Below are 20,130 nucleotides of genomic sequence, written 5' to 3'. Positions count from 1 at the left end.
TCAACAGTGAGAGAATTTCCCCGATCGAAGATCTCCACAGCTCATAAAAAGGTGAATTATGCTTTCGTAGACCAATAATTCAAGTCACTTTGCGTGGATGATGAGACTCTTCCCTTTTCCTACCGTGTGACTTTGCCGGCCGTTCGAATGTTAATACCATTTTAGGGCCCACCGTAATTATGATTAGCGATCCAACCCATTCGTAAGTTGACTCCAACCTAGATTGAAGGGAAAACACAACTATCAACTAACCTGAAACTAGGGGTATACACCGAGTCGGTCTCTGGCAAGTCATCTACGGCACATGTAGCCTACACACGAATCCGAACAGCCCAAATCCTAAGACCGTTATGAAGGGAGCCTATGAGGATTGAGTGGACATCCAACAAGTGTTTGACCCTCACCGGACAGTTGAGAACTCCCGTGAGACACATGGACAACATCTGGACCATGTGTCAGGTGGGCCTCTATCTGAAGTTTCTTTTTGTTCGTAATCTACTGGAAGTTTCTCTTTGCCGAAAAATAGGCTGGTCCACTTATCAGGCTGACGGGTACGTTGAACATCGGCTGTTGGTGACTTTCTTTCCAACCGACTTCCTTTTTCATACGAACGTGACTCACTTGATCCAATGCCAACAATGCACATGTTTACCAACTGTTTGCGTCTATTCCGGGAGCGGATTCGGCGCGGCCCCGGAACTCGCCCAAGACAGCGAGGCTCTTACCATGGGGCCCACTTTGATGTATGTATTATCTACCTGATTCATTCATTTTGTCAAATCATTTAATTCATTTTAGGATTAGAATAAAAAAGGATTGAAGTAGATTTAAATTTCAAGGCTACAAAAGTTTTGAACGAAGTTATATATATATATATATATATATATATATATATATATATAGGAAAAGGTACTATGCGCTTGACCTCACGCGTCCGTCCATGAGGTCAAGCTGTGTGGGCCCCACTGTGATGCGTTTTGAACATCTAACCCATCATTCAGATGCACCATTCCATCATGGTCCTAGGTCTCAAAAATCAAGTCAATCTGTATGTGGGCCACACCACATACAGAGTGTGGAGGCGCCGTGCACCATTAAAACATTCACAATCAGTTTTTTAGGCCCACCGAGATGTGGTTTGCAAATCCAGCCAATCCATTATGTGTGTCCCACTTGCATGAGGGTTCAAACCAAGTTTTAGCAGCATTCAAAACTTAGGTGGGCCCCACTAAGTGCTTTTATATGTTTTAACGGTGTTTCACATGATTTTAGATGGTATGGCCCACCTGAGTTCCTTATATGGCTGATTTTTGGTATATCCCATAATTTAGAGGGGACCCATCAAATTTACGGTGTTGATGGTCGACACGCATAACAGTGGGGCCCACACAGCTCGACCTCATGGGAGCTTTTTGTGAGGTCGAGCGCATAGTACCTTTTATATGTGTGTGTGTGGGGGTCGGAAAATTTTTAATGGTAGAGCCTTCGGTCACCACTAATTTTTAACGGTAGAGCCTTCTATTCCATTCAACCTCTCCTCGCGTGGATTGTGTAATCTACTAGGTTCATTTCCAGATTATTGGTTGTTGTGTCCTACCACAAATGAAACGCAGCTCAGATGTCTCTGCTAGGATAGTCTCCTTCTTTTGTTTTGTACCATACAGAGATACCGTTAACAGCAAAAATACAGGAGAAAATAACCACTGTGGACGCCACCTTTGACCCAGTACTCTTTCACAGAGAAAAATGAAACTTAACTTCTTAACTTGGACTCTGCACGTATGGATTGTAAATTTGAGGATGAAAATACCCCTCCTTTACACGATTAAAACATCTTCTGAAAATGCACAATAAAAATATATTGATCAAAATGATTTTAAATTTCAAGAGTTCTTGGTCTATCTGACTTACTTCTTGGCAATATGCTCGAGTTGTCGCCGTCATTCTTGATTCATGATTGGTTGAATTCTCTGAATAATACATGAATTTGATGTTTGGCTAGTTCAATTGCATTTCAAGTTCATTGAAATTCATGTTAAGCTAGTTCAATTGCGTTTCAATTATGTATTAGGATAGTTCAATTGCATTTCGAGTTCAGTGAAATTCATATTACCCTTGCTGAATTTCATGTTAGCATCGCTAAATTTCAAGTTAGTGTCGCTGAATTTCATGTTTCTCTCACTCAATTTTTAGGTTGCCTGGCTCAAATTGCAGTTTGTCTGCCTCAATGTTAAGTTTGCCCTACTCAATTTCTAGTTTGGCCCGCTCAATTTCTAAGCTTCCCCGCTCAATTTCCAGTTTCCCCCGCTCAATTTCATGCTTGCCCAGCTCAATTTTCAATTTTCCCCGCTGAATTTCTAGTTTGCCCCGCTCAATTTCCAATTCTACCCACTCAATTTCATGTTTGCCCCACTCAATTTCATGTTTGTCCCGCTCAATTTTTAGTTTGCCCCGTAAAATTTTCTAGTTTGCCCCGCTGAATTTCATGTTTACCCGACTCAATTTTTAGTTTCCCCCACTCAATTTCATATTTGCCCGCTCAAATCCTAATTTGCCCAGCTCAATTTCCAATTTCTCCCACTGAATTTCATGTTTGCGCCGCTGAATTTCATATTTGCCTTGCTCAATTTCATGTTTGCCTGGCTCAAGCAAAACAGGATGTTGTAGGCTTTGCAAAAGCATGAATATGAAAGCAATGCACATCCCAACTATCAAAGAGAGACCATTTCAAATAAGAGAAATAAGGCCATGGATGGACAAACGAATTGAATTGCATGTATTCAGTCTAATCAAGGAAATGACAACTAGAACTCGTTTATAATTTTAGAGCTGGAACTTTCTTTCTGAATTTAGTTTTTAATCACTGAATATACATCTTGTGTTAGAATTGTTGTGGCCTATTTTTAATCGCTGTTAGGAATTTAAGATGCAACTGATTGGGTCCTTCTAAACTTGGATCAATCCTACTTTTTATCTACCCTTCCTATACCTAACATTTGTTTGATTTCAACCTAATCAAGTCCCAACATGATGTCATAGCTGCAGTTGTAGTTGCAAGTGATAGATGGTAAACCATATACAACATAACTGGATCAACCCTGCTAGCTTACATACTACTAGATTCTCATCTGTTAAACCTAATACTTTAATATATATATATATATATATATATATATATATATAATCCATGGCTCAACATTTTTTGATAAAACCTTATAATCAGCAATCAATCATTTTGTTTTACAAGTGCAAAAGTTGATTAGCATATTAGCATTATAGAGCTTCTGATTAATCATGTAATAGAATCTTTTGGTGGGTGCTTCCAAGTTCCATACAATGGTGATTATGATGGGGTTGAAATGAACATGCATGCTCCTTAGTCATTTGAAACATACACGTTCCTTAGTTATGCAAAAATTTACACAGGCTAAAGGCAATGATAGACGTAACACTTTAGGCGACTAGGATTGCATGATGCATTTTCGATTGTGATAGTGGAATGTTAAATTGTTGTTTTAATATCATCAGAGTTATGAAACATTGGATTAACTTGTCTTTTTCTGATCTCTGGTAGCATTTGTGAGTTCTGTGATCCACTGAATGGTTGTGTAAAACCTAACTGCTGCTTTAAATATGCCAATTTGGAATGATAACCTGAAGGTTACTTTCTTTGATAATGATGAGCTTGACTATATAACTAGTTTGCATAGAACCTAAGATTGAGATTGGTTTGCTTGGTACAAAGAAAAGAGAATTGGCTGAAAGCAGTCCAACAACTATACTTTAGCTTGGAAAAGATATGACCCAGCACTTTGGATCAGATGTCAACCTAAAAATGAAAAATTACCATCAGTGCCTGAAAATCTACATTTTTAAAATCAGCATTACAGTTTTTCTTTCGACAAATATTGGCGTTACACATCCAAATGACAGCTTGTAAAGCCTTTCTCTAGCCATATAGATTTTCTCTCTTCAGATTTTCCCCTGCCAATTGGTCATTTCTTTTAAGGCATTCCACCTACTTGGAAGTTTCATAATGTAAGTTCACTTGGCCCTACAGTATATTCTTTTCATTTTTATTTTTTTATGGATCTCATTTCTTAGAGTTGTCTGTTCTTGGACTAAAGTTTTATCACTATTCTCTATTAGTCATTCATCTTATGCATTTCTTCCAACCACTTCCTAATTTACAACATGTTTATCAAATTGTGAACTTTTTATGGTATTACTGGATAAAAGTTCTATTCAATGTGTGTATATAATCTCATTAAGAAAATCTGATCCAAACAGAACAATCCTTCCAGAGTCTCATTATTAGCAAATATGTACTCATGGCTATAGAGTTTGAGCCACATGTATGGATTGAATAAATTATGATGTGAATAGAACTCTTCTTTTCAATGAGTTAAAAAGCATGTTTTGCTTCTTTGAGCATGTGTTGCTCCATCTATAGCATTAGTTGCTTGGGTGATCTCATTACATGTGTTGCATGATCGATTTACTGGGTTTCGTTATCAAGTTTGGTATCAAAGAAATTTTTCATTCCTTTGCGGAACCCATCTTCTCAACCAAATTTATTTTCTTTTACATTGATATTTGCAATATGCAAACATCTCTATCCAAGGAACTTTTAAGCCTTTGGTGTGAGATTGATTTTGATTCTGGAGAAGAGACTGCATGGTGGGGACCACCTATAAACACCATTAAACTACTAGCTTCTATGTATAGTCTTCTTTTTTCATGTACATCACAAATTGTGCTAGCTGTGTTTTTAGGGTCATTTGGCAACATAGAATTTAGAAATTACTAAAGAATTTCTTTCAAAGAAACAAACTACCCAAGAAATTGAATCTGCTGGTTAGGTCTGGAAACTGGGAATAAAATTCAGCAGATTCTAAAAACGTGCTTGGGAACTTGGAATTCATTACCTTGGAATCTCAACTTATATGAAAATTTCAAGAAATCTTCATGTTTGCCCGGCTCAAATTTCAGTTTGCCCCGCTGAATTCATATATTTGCCCAGCTGAAATTCAAGTTTGCCCTGCTGAATTTCATGTTTGCCTTGCTTAATTTCAAGTTTGCCCCATTCAATTTCCAGTTTGTCTCGCTGAATTTCATGATTGACCCGCTCAATTTCATGCTTGCCCCTCTCAAATTCCAGTTTACCCCACTGAATTTCTAGTTTACCCCGCTCAATTTTCAGTTTGCCTCGCTCAAATTCTAGTTTGCCCCGCTCAATTTCGAGTTTGCCCCGTTCTATTTTATGTTTGCCCTACTCAATTTCATGTTTACCCTGCTGAATTTGAAAAAAAAAAAAAAAACTTCAAAAAAATTGAGACGAGCCCAAGTCGATGACAATTGATGGATTACTCATTCAATTTCATGTGAAGTTCAGTCAATTCCATGTTAGGAGTCGGTGAATTGCATGATCTTGTAAGTGAGTGACTTCTTATGATACATTCTATACAGTGTGTGACTAGAATACCAAATATGAAATAGTGTATAGTGTGAAAATGATGGTTTTTTGAAGATTTCCAACCACACATTCTAATATAGAAGTTTTTTTTTTGTTGAATATGATTGGTGAGAGTATGTAAAAATGAGGTCTTTTGAATGTTCGGATTGCTGATGTACACCATAGATCGGTAATACAAATTTCATGTTTGACATGCTGAATTTCATGTTTGCCCCGCTTAATTTCATGTTTGCCCCGTTCTATTTCCAATTTGCCCCCACTAAATTTCATGTTTACCCCTCTCAATTTCATGTTTGCCCCACTCAGTTTCCAGTTTCCCCCGCTAAATTTCATGTTTGCTCCGCTCAAATTTTAGTTTGCCCCGCTTAAATTTCAGTTTGCCCCGCTGAATTTCATGTTTGCCTTAATGAATTTCTAGGTTCTCTCGCTGAATTTCAATTTGCCCCACTGAATTTTATGTTTGTTCTGCTGAATTTCTAGGTTCCCTTACTCAATTTGTAGGCTGAGTTTTTTTATTTTAAGAAGTTGAAAGCTTTATATCCTACAACTAAGCATTGTTAAATCCAATGAACTAAATGTCATGGAGTTAAAATACCCTACCTATGAGATTTCCAGGGCATCCTCTATCCACGATAAGGCTCATTATTTCAAATTTTGGACTGTTGGACCATGGACCCCACGTGCACACAAGTCTTAACTCTTCAACAAATGCTTGATGGCCAGGAACCATAATTCATGTACAAACTAAGAGCTAACATGCTTGAATACCCTGCATTTTAGGTATAAGACTTAAGCAACAAGATCAAGCGACAGCATGTGTCTGAATTTCAATAGGGTCACTTCACTCTTTAAATCAACACAAGGCCCAATCCAATAATCATGATGTTTGTGTTGAATTGAACAATGCAGATAAGGAATTCAACCAAGCCTTGTTCAAATTCAGAAGATGGTAAGCTTGCCATGATCGAGGCAACCTAATAATTGAGTGAGGTAAGCTAGAAATTCAGCGAGTCAGGTTGATTTTGAGTCAGGGAAACATAAAGTTGAGCGAGGCAAGGTGAAAGTTAACCGAGGCAACATACGCATTAAGCGAGACAAGCTGAAGACTGAGTCAGGCAAACAAGGAAATTAGTGAGGCAAATTAGAAGAAATTGACAATCGGTTATGATATCAAGCAACTGGATCTTATACTTATATAATGCTTACCTTTACCCCTTTGAAATCCCGCCATCTTATTTCAAGTAAACTTGTACTCTCACCTTCTCTTTCTCAGCTTCTAATGCGGACATCAAAAACCATTATACAACATTTCATAGTCAAAGGATTACAAAAAATGTTTGATGGCAACAGTCAAACAATTTTGTTTCTTGTTAGAAGATTGTCAAGATTTATGAAGAGTATCAAGATATAGTAGTCACAATATCCATTTTTCTTATTTTTGTGAGCTGACTTAGTACTCTTTTGATCATTCTACCTAGTCAAAAGACTCTTATAATTATCTTCAAGGAATAATGGAGGGCTACCAGTTCTGCGAACCCAATCCGATTCGGATTTAATTTTGGGGTTACGATACCTATGGCTACGGTTATAATTCGTAGCCATAGGTCTGCTTTGCAACCCAGGTAATCTTTGCTCCTCAAATGCTCTGTCCGTACGTGCGAGTCAGGTTGGGAAGTTGAGTTTGGGATGCTCCATGAAAGATCGCTAGGAAAAAGGTCGCGTCTACACTGGTCATTTTCTCAAAATACAGAGACGGCGCGCGTTCAACTGAAACACGTCAGGATATTGACGGCTGGGATCGTGCAAATTTGGGACACTTTCATTACATGCTTTGTAAACGACGGGACTAAATGGACCCATCTTTTCATCCAAACCGTGTACCTCACTAGTCAGAACTCATGATTTTAAGACTCGCAGGAGTGTCGTGCCACTCGCCCGAGTCAACTCGGATTCGGTCTAACCCACTCCAATAGGATACCCCAAGTCACCACTAACTCGAGCGAGTCGAGAGCATATTCACCCTCGACTCAAGACCGAACAAGTCGCAGAGATGGGAAGTACCGTCCCAGTCCACTTGAGATGAGTTCCACTCCTTTCTTAGCCACTCCTTGTTCAGTACATGTCTACGTGTGTGATGATTAAAACCATTCATCCATGGTCAAACTTCAAAAGCCACAGGGACTACTCATTCTTAGCCGTTGAAAAAGTGGGTAACAAAAAACAAATGCATGTGGCATAGGTTGTTCCAAATGTCCACATACATATATGTGGCATGCCGAACCTGAAACGTTGGGTGGCATCAACGAGAAAGGAAACATGCATCAATCCGTAGTTTCGGTTCGGATTTTGTGGCAAGAGTTTGTACGGACCAAACTTAAAAGCATTATACAGTTGAGATTACTTTTATATCTTTTTCGGACAAAAATCTTCTCTTTTTTGAATGATGAAAATGTCCTAAGCTCACGTTGAGCCTCCTACGGCCGGCTCTCCAATAAAAACGAGAAATGTCCTTTCAGAATGGTACATGGTACCTACTAAAAATTAAAAATCAGCTCATCCCTGCTTGATCTAATCTGTCTATTTTAATCAGATATGCATAAACTTACTAGGGTTTATTTAGTTTTCTATTTAATGTTTTTTATATCTTACAATTACAGTGACGTTATGCGTTAATTATAAGTTATTTACTTAGGTATGGTATATCCTTGATGAGTTTTACCCTCAAACTTGAACCAAATGCAATCTCCATGTTTCTTGTGTTGTTGTTCACCTGATATTTAGATTAGCTTATATTTGGGGAACACGGCTTAAAATTATCTGTAAAAATGGATGGATTGCATGGATATACAATGGTATTTTATTTCCCATGAACCGTGTACCCGAACTTAGTCATGAATAAACGCTAATTAGCATTTTGCTAAAGTCGGTTACAAACCTTACAGTGACTGAACCCTCGTGGATGCACCATCGTAGCTATAAATGGTATGCATGAGGGAGACATTTGATACTCTGTCAGCACATGACGTTTCATATGCAGTACAACGATTGATTCAAATTAAAACGACTTAAACCGTGGAGCCCGCTGCTGTTAACAGTCAAAGTCCCAAAATCAGGTTGGTGCTCAAACAATCTCACATTTGATATGTGGACACTTTCTTTTGTTAAAATAAGACCATTTCTTTTGTTAAAATAAGACCAGTGGTAATTTTTCATTTTAACCGTCCAATAAATCTCCAGCAATCGGAAGGTCAAATAATCTAATTTTGTTTCTGAGCCTCCCCCTCCCTAAGCTCACCTGCATATATAAGGGCAGCTCATGTACATGCCACACATGTTGTGTGAGATCAAATCCATCTTAAAGAGGGGAATCACTGACCAATTATCAGATTGGTCCACTTATCGAATTGGTCCACCCCTCAGAGAATAATGGACATCTAACCTCATAGCAACCAAAATTTGATAATTGAGCAACAATTTTGCGAAAATAAAGTAAACATTAGTAGCAAGATTTTCATAATATCAACAAAATTTAAAATGTTGTGTTTTTATATCTACAGTAAATATTTTATTTCCCATGACGTTTTCTGGAAAATATTCTAAGAAAATTCTTAAAATTTAAATTTTTCTCTGAAATTTCCGAGCCTAGAAATTGCCAGGACTTAGATTTGTCCCTATGATCTGATCCACACGTGTTGCCTACCAAATGAGTGGTTCAGTATGATTTTTAACTGATCTCATGGTTGGGTGAACCCGATGGATGGCCTTGTTGAAGTGATATTGAGAGCAATAAGAGGGATATCTGTTGGAGATGGTGGGGTTGTGATCGGAGTATGAGCATTTCCAGTATTTGGGATAGAGTTCTCATGGGAGGAAGGCTCGTTTGAGATGTAAAATGATGGACGGAAATAAAATTTTTTCGTATATGATGGCGCTGACGAGGTTGTAATCGGTGATGGTTCAGGTTTGCATGTCTCACACATTGATTCATTGGTTTTCCACTCACTCACCCGCACCTCGATGCCACAGGCACATGACACTTTTCAGAATAATGCCCCGGTTAAGAACTCATTTTTTTTATAACAATTGCCCCAAGTACGATGGAATCAAGGTTTTGGCCTCATTTGTTATAACTCTTAATTTTTTTGGCATTTAGGCACCTTTACAAGTTACCGTAAGTACGATGGAATCAAGGTTTTGGCCTCATTTGTTATAACTCTTAATTTTTTTGGCATTTAGGCACCTTTACAAGTTACCGTAAGTCCGTAATAGTTCCTCTCAAGGTTGAAAAGTCTTTTTCAAAAAAATGATTACGGTCCTACTAAATCATGATTAGGTCCACTCCTTGAAAGATAGGATTCATTCATTTTATTCAAAGCATTCTAAGATTTTTAAAAGACATTGATTTCATTTTGATCTGAGATCTTTATAGCCTCCAAATAGAGATAATGGTCGCATTTCTTTGTGAGTTGTTTCCTCTAATATGATTCACCCTTGATTTCTTCCCTCGTTCTTATAGTCATGTCCTGAAATTAAATCTCCATTCGAATGGTCGAAGTAAATTTTAGTAGGTACTCAGGATGGGCCCCTACATGTACATGTGGCCAAGAGCATTCGAAGACTTTTAAAGGACATTGATTTCATTTTGATCCGAGATCTTTATAGCCTCCAAATAGAGATAATGGTGGCATTTCTTTGCGAGTTGTTTCCTCTAATATGGTTCACCCTCGATTTATTCCCTTGTTCTTATAGTCGTGTCCTGAAATTAAATCTCTATTTTAATGGTCCAAGTGAATTTTAGTAGGTACTCAAGATGGGCCCCTATGTATACATGTGGCTAGGGCTGTACACAAACCGGGCTAGCTCGATTAGCTCGCTCGACTCAGCCCGAAAAAGCTCGACCCGGCCCAACCCGGAACTGAGTTCGGGTCGGGACGGGCCATTTTCTTCGGCCCGAAACTGAGTTCGAGCCGAGTTCGGATAGGTTCCAGTTCGGCCCGACTCGGCCTGGCTCGACCTATATATATATATATATATATATATATATATATATATATATATATATATATATATATTATATTTTTTCTAAATTCTTACCTAGTTACCCTAACCATGTACAACAATCCAGGCCATCCAAATCGTGGGTCCCTTTGTAGATGGAGCAAAGTCCTAAAAATCTATAACAAAAACTCTTCCCAAAAATCAATGCCATTCAAGTTATCTGCCTAAGCTCTTCCCATGGAGTAGATGGAGCAGAGTCAAAAAATCAAGGCCGTCCAAATCGTGGGTTCGAAACTGGCCCGAAGTCGCCCGATTGTTGACCGGGCCGAGTTCGGGCCGGACATGTTGGCCCGGTGACCGGATCGGGCCGAGTTCGGGCTGCTTTGGCTGGTGAGCGGGCTGAGCCGGGTTGAGCCCAGTTCGACTCAGTTCAGCCCGATGTACACCCCTACATGTGGCCAAGATCGAAGCTTGGACCATTTTAGTTTTTTTTTTTTTTTGTAATTTTTTTTGAAAGAGAGGGAACCACCATAGGAAGCGTTGGACAGTACTACTGTGTACTTTCGTGGGACCCATTCACCTGAAGAGACATCTCTGATTTGAAATCCGTGCAAAACCAAAAGGTGCAAGTATGCTCGTGAAGCAAAATTAGGCAAGTGTACTCTTAATGTACATATATACCCGGACTCAACTCGATAGGGCACGGCTCATCTTGGCGCATGTGTGCGTTGTAAAGATATGATCCAACCCAAATGTCCATTTCTCCTTGGCAACTTAAGCCTTATATAATCCACGTCTTATACATCCGTGAGATTTTCTTTGGTCTTTCAGATGTAGGACAAATCGATACATAAAAAAAACAAAATTAAAAAATTAAAAGAAACATGAAGGAAATTTGAATTTGAAACATTTTATTTAAAAAAATAAATAAATAAATACAATAGCTTTTTACATTGGAGAGTGACCAGAAATCTTCAAAAAACATTCATTTTTCACACAGATGGTGCAATGAGTATGCCAAACTGTAGTCGCTTCAACTCTAGTGTGATCACCTCCGAATAAGGAAAAATAAAAAATAAAAAACAGAGAGAAAGTAAAGAAAAAGGGCAAATGACCCTCCTTCAGTAGGGCACCACAGTAAGGCCCTTTCAGATATCTTATGTGGGGCTCATTGACTTAGCATAATTTACATCCATCCTATTTAAATAATAAGAATTTTAAGTTTATGTCATCGGCCCAAGTTAAAGAGTAAAAACCATCACGAATGGACCATATTGGAGGAAACAATTCATAATAAATGAACACCGTTATTGTCATTGTAGGCTTGACAAAGGTTTAATAGAAAACAGAAAAATAGCCTTATCTAGTTCACGACTATCTAATTAACATAAACCGATCAAATCTTCCAAGAAGTGAGTCTAATTATGGTTAGTGGGACCTACAATCCCTTTTTGGAAAAGAGATTTTCAACTTCTTATAGAAGTTATTGGCCTACATTTCAGTAGCTAGTAAATGGGTATTTTTATTCTAAAAAATTTTAAAAACTTGTCCATGACCAGAAACAAAACAAAAAACAAAAGATAAAAACTGCAACCAAGACCTTGATTTCATGATACCTTAATGCCATTATTAGGAAAACCCCATTTTAAAAGAATCCATGTTTATACTCTCTCTTAGAGGTTTACACAAGTCAAACCAAGTCGAGCTGGGCACAGCTTGACTCAGCTCGGCTACTTGTTGACCCCAGCTTGAACTCGGATCAACTTGGTCCTCGAGCATGACTAGTCAGATTGGGTCGGTTCGGTCAACAGTTCAGGCCAGTTTGAGCCGAGTTCAAGCCAAGATCGAGCTGAGTTCGCCTGTGCAGCATTTTTACAAATACATGGACCGCACCTTCAAAATCTCACTGTATGTAAAATAGCAGCAATGGTTTTACAGGTATTCCGTTAAACACCTTCTAGGCAACATAAAAATCCAGAAAAAAAAAAAAAAGTATTTATTTCATATACAAACCTTACAATTCTTTGAGTCATTCCATTGGACACTTGGTGAGCAACATCAATATCAAACTAACCGAGTCACTAAATTGGTTCGATCCGAGTTCGATTTGAGCTGGAATCTTGTCAGTGAAAAGGGTCCTTACAATAACGGAGATCAAATGGAAAGAAAATCAGGCCCATCTGCTCTTCAGGTTTGCCACACCATTGAAATCATGGAAGGCCAAAACCATACAGTTTTGGCCTATCTGATGACTGGTTGTCATGGTTTTCACGCCAAGCGAAATCGCCACGGTGGATTAGATATTTGCACGGCTTGGATGTCCCGCACATATGACACGTAGGCAGGAAAAAAGAGACAGTCGGGCAGGCCAGTGGTACTGAAGGCAGAACCGGATATTTTCCTTGCCGCTGGTATATTTGTATGTATATCTTAACCGCCCATCTTGTTTGGCACTTAAATATTAGCATTTAATAGAGGCACTTACAATTGCACTAAAGAGGAGTGATTTGGTGCTGTGGGCGAGCATGACCATCCGCTATAATCCGAACCGTCTAAATTGTGGGCCCATGGTAATGGTTATATCCTCAAAATCTGATTGATTCGAACAGGTCTAACCTCTTATTTGGATATTCGTTTGTTGAATTTGGACCACTGACTGCATTTCATTTTAATCGTTAGATCAATGGTCACTAATAAATTTCACCCCATCTAACCTTTTTTAGGTTATGGGCCATCTACGGTGGGCCCACTATTTCTGTATTTCAACAGTTTGGATTGGGGTTCATGCTTGATATGTTAATGGTGGTTTTCTGTCTGCCTATCAGTGGCTATACTCTGTCGAAAATTATGGGACCACCCGTCTATTTTTTTCATATCATTTTATGGCATAAGCTCATAAATGAGATACATCTAAATCTAAAGTGGACCACATCACATAAAACACTGTTGATTGAATGCCTGACATTAAAAACTCCTTAGGTCTACAAAAGTTTTGAATCAAGCTCATCCACGTATATACGACCTAATCAAGGGTTGGAATTCAAACAAACATTAAATTGGGCCTTAAGAGATTTAGTGGTGGACATTCAATAACTACTGTTTTCCTGTGTCATGGTTTATCTTAGATTTAGATCTGACTCATCTTTGGAATCAAGCCTAGTTTGGAAAAATGAATGGACGGCGTGGATAAAACACATTACATCGTGGTGGGGCCTACATAGCACCAACCGGCAGCTACCGGCTAATGGCAGTGCCACTAGCTAAACCGCGTCCTGTCATTTAACCGTGGCTATCCAACTGGTGCTGCATCACAGGAGCGTGAGATGGGAAAAATCTACGTATGACCACGACCTCTGCCTTCCGTATGATACAGAGAGAGAGATATTGCTTTTTACTACTAACGTGTGTCGCATGCAAAGGACATCCTACCAGCACCGACCACTTGCCACGGGGCTCCTGGCAGGAAACGGATTGGCTACTCCCCCTGACACTAGCCAATGGCTGGTGGTCGGTGCTCTGTGGGACCCACCATGATATATGTGTTGCATCCATGCCATCCATCTATTTTTACATATCATTTTATATATAAGACCAAAAATTAAGTATATCCAATCTCAAGTGGACCACATTATAGGAAATAGTGTTGATAAGTGTCGACCATTAAAAATATTTTGGGGGCCATAAAAGTTTTGGATCAAGCTGATTTTTGTTTTTTCCCTTCATCTGGGCCTATATGACCTAATCAACATATTGGATGTCAAATAAACAGTACAGTGGGCCTTAGGAGGATTTTAATGGTGGATATCCAATAGCTATTGTTTTCATATGGTGTGGTCCACCTGGGATATATATCCCTCTCTTTATTGTCTTTGATTCATAAAATGATCTGTAAAAATGGATGAACGGAATGGATGAAACACATACATCATGGTGGGGCCCACAGAGCACCGACCATCAGCCACGGGGCTGGTGGCTGGGGGAGTAGCCAATCCGTTTCCCTATCTTCAAAGATAGCACCATCAACTCATTAGGCAGGCTACAGCCGTTCGATAGGTCAGATAGTCCGCCGTCCATTTTCTTGATGGCGTGGCACATTTATTTATCTTATTTAGAACCAACACGTGGAGATAGAACATTCAAACTTAGGCCATGCATAAAATTGAATTATATAATCTTTTGCGTGGGGTGCGGATGTTTTATATCCACACTTTCAATCTAGTTCGCATGTGGTCACAAACAGGTGAGAGATTCGAAACTCAAGTGGGCCACATCATGAAAAACGGTAGGGATTTGAACACCACTCGTTGAAACCTTACTGAGGCCGCATAAGCTTTTATATAGATGAATCCCTGAACCCCCATCGTAGGCAATCCGCATCCTTCCGCGTGGCATGGATTTGGTTTGATTCGATCCAGACCATTCAAAAATTTGGTAGAATGATTTAAAGCTCAAAGTCTTCCCGTTGAACGTTGAACATTGGCCGCGTTTATTCTCAGCGTTGGGTATGATCGCATGAGTAACAGGGCGCATCAGTAACAGGGGAGAATTTTACGACTGTGGACCCCACCTTTTATCCAGCGGTTTTTATGAAACAATACAAACTTAATATACGAACTTAGACCTTCTCGTATGAACTTGGCCGAAAATACCCCTGTTTTTTAAGTAAGCCGGCGTATAGTTACGGAATTTTTTTCCATCAATAGCTACGATTTTAACCGTAGCAATAGGTACCTATCTGGCCGCCGACCCCAATAGTTGCACAAGACATTGTATCGGGGTCAACTAGGTTAGTGGGACAATGATTCGTGTCCTGTCCTACATCGGGGTCGGGTGCTAGATCGGCTACGGTACCTATAGCTACAGTTATAATCCGTAGCTATAGAGTACCATAGGGTGGACACATACTTGGTTGGTAGGAAAGAAATAGGGCCCTAAATTTATTTATTTATTTATTTTTCGGAAAGGTTGAAGCTTAGTGATGTTGGTCAAATAAAAGGCAATCCAAGAATATTAAGCAACTTCAAATTGCTTTAGTTGTATACTGATGGTTATAATCAAGATGCACTTAACATCAAATTGTTGATTGGACTTGTGTTTGTGTATATTATCTTAACTGACCATATTAATGACCATTGATTAAATGCTTTGTATTTGTCCGATCAGTGTGATGCTCACATGGTAGCCCTTGTAATGTACATTAAAACCCAAGGAACATTCTACATTGATGGATTGATATGTGCAAGTGTCCAAGTGTAGTGCAACTAGGAGCATAAGTATCCTCTTGAGGGCAAAGCATCTCTCACATTAAAGTAAGCCACTTGACGGTCTGTACAAAACCATATGGGTGGACCACACATCTCTAGTTGATACAAGATATTCACTTTAATTCAAAGTGTATCTGGAGTAGGAAAAACAACGAAACTGTATCTGCATTGATACAAGATATTCACTTTAATTCAGCTGAACAAATGCACAAACAGATGGTAGAAAAGTGACATGACTGAGAGAGGCTTTTTGCATGCACACTCAGATGCAATAGGACTAATCGCCACAACTGTGAGGAGTCCCTCTATCCTCTTCCTCTTTATTCATTATAAGGGCACATTCTTGTACATTTCTCACATGAGACCACAAGATCTAAAAGACAAATTATTCAAGCATTGTGTATGCGATTGGATGCATATATCAAACCCAAATGGCTAAATGATAAACAAATCAAAGCTCAGCCAGACAACATCTGTCCAACTCCTACTTCAGATGCACTTTTCAATACAAATGCTAAAAGTGGATGGATTGCCATGAAAAATAAAAAACCAACAAAGAAAATAAATGGGGAACGAAACAAAAATTAACAACAAACGAACAAAGCATGTAAATACTTACCAATCCAGTTGGTGAACCATGACAACCCAAGAGAGGACTCCTATCCCTTTCAAAACTAGTAGCAAAGTATCCTTCACTGACCTAACCCTATATTTTCCCAAACATGAAACAAATGACCCATGATAATAATAATAATAACACAAGATTAAAATAAAAAAGAATCACCAAAACAATTTGGATAGTTTGGATTAATAGGAGCAGTTGAATCAGAACTGGAATAAGATTACAAGAATAAAACACCTTTAAAGCCTTGTTAGGAAAACACTTGAGTTTGAGACATACAGTTCAGACAGTGGAAGTTTATATCACACCGATCCTTGGATCAAAGTGACTCTTTAGATATATTAGCATCCAAAGGCTAGGTCCACTGTTTGGACCATCTAGTATTTCCTTTTGGACATATTCATATTTCTCATTGCTCCCATTTAACCATTCTTGAAACTCAAATGTGCCACTGAGTTTTATTTTAAAGAATCACCTAATGCCTATTGTAGTGCCTTTCTAACAAATCAAAGAGGCAACAACACAATAGTTCAGATACACACCTTTGTTTTCTTTTTGAAACCATACGAAATTTCAGTCCATTCCTTCAATGCAGACATTACTTTATCAACTTTCTTCTTCACACCTGATGCAAAAATAAATAAATAAATAAATAACACCCAGATCCATAGCTCAACTAGTAGACTGAGTGGAGATAACTCGTTTCAACACTTGAGGTCTTGGTATCGATCCTTAGTGGGGGTGGCTAACATGGAGTGTGTGTAACCATAGAGAATGTAACCTTTAATATGAAAAGTTTCAAATTTATGCCATAGAGATTTCCAATTTGGAGTTTGAAACTTTAGTTGCCTATGCAAATGGAAGAACGCCAAAAAATTACCTTTACAACAACTTTTTTGCCATCATGCATGTGAGCAACATGAACCTTTGCGAGGGAAGCACTTGCTAGTGGAACAAGATCAAACTCAACAAAAATCTGTTTCATAAAAAGATTGCTTCATTCAGTTGGCAAGTTTTGCACCAATTGAGCATTTAATCAATCTATAAAACTACTCTTCACAACAAAAAAGAAGGAAAAAAATCAAAGACAAGAATAAGGAAGTTTTGGCTGTGTATTTTGGTGAGAAAAAAATATTAACGATGAAAATGGATAATAGAGTTTGGGAAAAGATTCGGCAAAGAGTTAGGTCATATCTTATCCGAGCTAAAGTATAGTTTGTTAGACTGCTTTCAGTCAATTCTCTTTACTCTGTACCAAGCAAAGAGGCAAACTAGAAAATGCTTGATTGTTGATTATATGGTTGAAATGACTATTTAAGAGTTGAAGATAGTTACTTCTCCTATGCCATCTATCACTTGCAACTGCAACTGCAGCTATGGCATCATTTCGAGACTTGATTAGGTTAAAATGAAACAAATGTTAGGTCTAGGAAGGGTAGATAAAAAGTAGGATTGATCCAAGGTTAGAAGGACTCAATCAATTGCATCTTAAATTCCAAACATGAAATTCAGCGTGGCAAACATGAAATTAAGCAGGGCAAACTTGAATTTCAGCGGGAAAAACATGAAATTAAGCAGAGCAGACATGAAGTCGAGCTAGGCAAGCTTGAATTTCAGCGGGGCAAACATGAATTTCAGCGGGGCAAACATGAATTTCAGCGGGGCAAACATGAAATTCAGCGGGGCAAATATGAAGTTGAGCGGGGTAAACATGAAATTGAGTGGGGCAAGCTTGAATTTCAGCGGGGCAAACATGAAATTGAGCGGGGCAAATTAGAAATTGAGTGAGGTAAACGTGAAATTCAACGGAGCAAACATGAAATTGAATGGGGCAAACTGAAAATTCCTCGGTTCCCTCGCTCAATTTGTAGGTTTCCTCGCTGAATTTTGAGCTTGCCTCACTAATAATGTGAGAGCTACAATTCTAAGAGATCGGAATCTCCGAATAATACATGAAGAGAAATCTCCCCAAATGAACATCTTAGTCAATTTATCTCCCTCTTTATAACATATTTTGTTATGAAATCAAAACTTCACCTTGGTTAACTAACAACACCAATAGCAAGAGTGGCATTATGTTGAAAGATTTGAATGTAATAGTTTTGATTTACAGGTTATTCACGTCGATTATAGCCAAAAAGGCAACAAGGACCCCTTGATTTCTATTTATAAATGGCCTCATTTTTTGTTCACATGCTTCTAAGGAAAAAAGGATCTACACAATTCAGGAGCTTTATACCATCTTGTTGCAACATAATCTTGCAAGCAATGGAAATGGAAAACCATGAATATGCATGATAATAAGAAGAGCATCTATGGTTAGAGAGAAATAGGAAAGCTGAAATTAAATAATAAGAATCTCATTGTCTCCTTTGCAATTCAGTTTCTAGATGCATGCATGATTGCATCAAACACACTGCATACAATGGATGGGTTGCCATAACAAGACTTGAATTATATTTTAAATTAGTGAAGTGCAACTCCTAAGACTAACACCAAACTAGGCCAACCCACAACCAAAATGTTAACGAAAGGAGACAAAAATATTAGATGATAAGTACTAGAATTAAACTTGGTCAACATTTCAAAACCTTACCAGTGCATAAGTTCATAGACATCCAAGAGAATCATCAAACAGAAACTCATGACAGCAACAATAGTGATTTGGGCAGAAGAAATGGAACCTCTTAGTGAGATACAAAAGAAAATTTCATCACAAGCATCATAGCCTTGTCCATTCTTATATGAAAGCAACTTTACTATTACAAAATGCAAAGTAGAGATGAAAAGAGACTCTTCTTATCAATTGCCCCACCAGAATAATGGAGTACCCTTATTGTGCAAGCCATTGGAAATCCCATTGATTCAAGTTCGCCAATCTTATCAACTTCCAGAATAACCATCTCTGAAATTAAAAAGTAGAGATGCTAAAGCACTAAAGCCCTATCTCTAATTCATTTAAATTCAGAAACTTCGAACAAAGCACTAAGGCTGCATTTGGAGACGTGCAATGAGGTGGAATCACATTGTGTGTTTTATTTATTATTATTATTTTTTTCTTTTGCCTTTCTTGTTTTGGAATTGCTTCTACACAAATTACATAGAATAACTGAATAAAAGAATACTTATTTCATACACAAACTGTAGAATTACTTCTACCCAAACAATATTTCTCTTGGGCATTCATCAAATATCTAACAAGCATCATCCAAACAACCAAACTTGACAAGCCCATTTCATCAATATAGTATATGCCCGATTTTTTATTATTTTTTTCGGTGCTTTCTTTTATAAAATAATCTAAGTAGACAATAGTACTGGTAAGCAAACTGGTAAGTGATTATATGTAAGGCTAACCTACACGGGACTATATATATATATATATATATATATATATATATATATATATATATATATATATATATATATAACCTTCAAACGTGACAAGCTTGATGTGTGGTGTGTACATGAGCTTTATTGCACAAGTGTGTGGACTTAGCAAGGCTCATCATCATTACCTATTTCAAGCCAATTGATGCCCATTCATCCAATGTTATTCTTTTAACTTATAATTTCTGATACTGATAACTTAGGTATTAGTGAATCGAAGATGGACTGGCCTCATACACTTAAAGTAGCACTTGGAGCAGTGAGGGGCCTTGCATATCTACACTCGAATTCAGCACTCGGCATGTAACAAAGATATGTCTAGGGTGATTTTGCTGACATTGATTCAGAAAATCTTTCATGGTTTGTATGCCATTGTAGCC

At 38.2% G+C, this 20,130-nt stretch overlaps 1 long non-coding RNA gene across 1 annotated transcript; it reads right to left on the bottom strand.

Moving 5' to 3' along the window:
* Positions 1-16,322: 16,322 nt before the first annotated feature.
* Positions 16,323-17,494, bottom strand: LOC131233241 (uncharacterized). The gene is made up of 2 exons (XR_009165140.1): positions 17,241-17,494; positions 16,323-16,985 (listed from the first exon to the last, which is right to left on the bottom strand). It is a non-coding gene; the product is annotated as an uncharacterized LOC131233241 (long non-coding RNA).
* Positions 17,495-20,130: the final 2,636 nt, after the last annotated feature.

This window comes from Magnolia sinica, chromosome 18, assembly GCF_029962835.1.
Source record: "Magnolia sinica isolate HGM2019 chromosome 18, MsV1, whole genome shotgun sequence".
Classification (NCBI taxonomy): Eukaryota; Viridiplantae; Streptophyta; class Magnoliopsida; order Magnoliales; family Magnoliaceae; genus Magnolia; species Magnolia sinica.
Note: the sequence above shows the minus strand (reverse complement) of the source record. Positions and strands in the feature narration are given on the sequence as shown.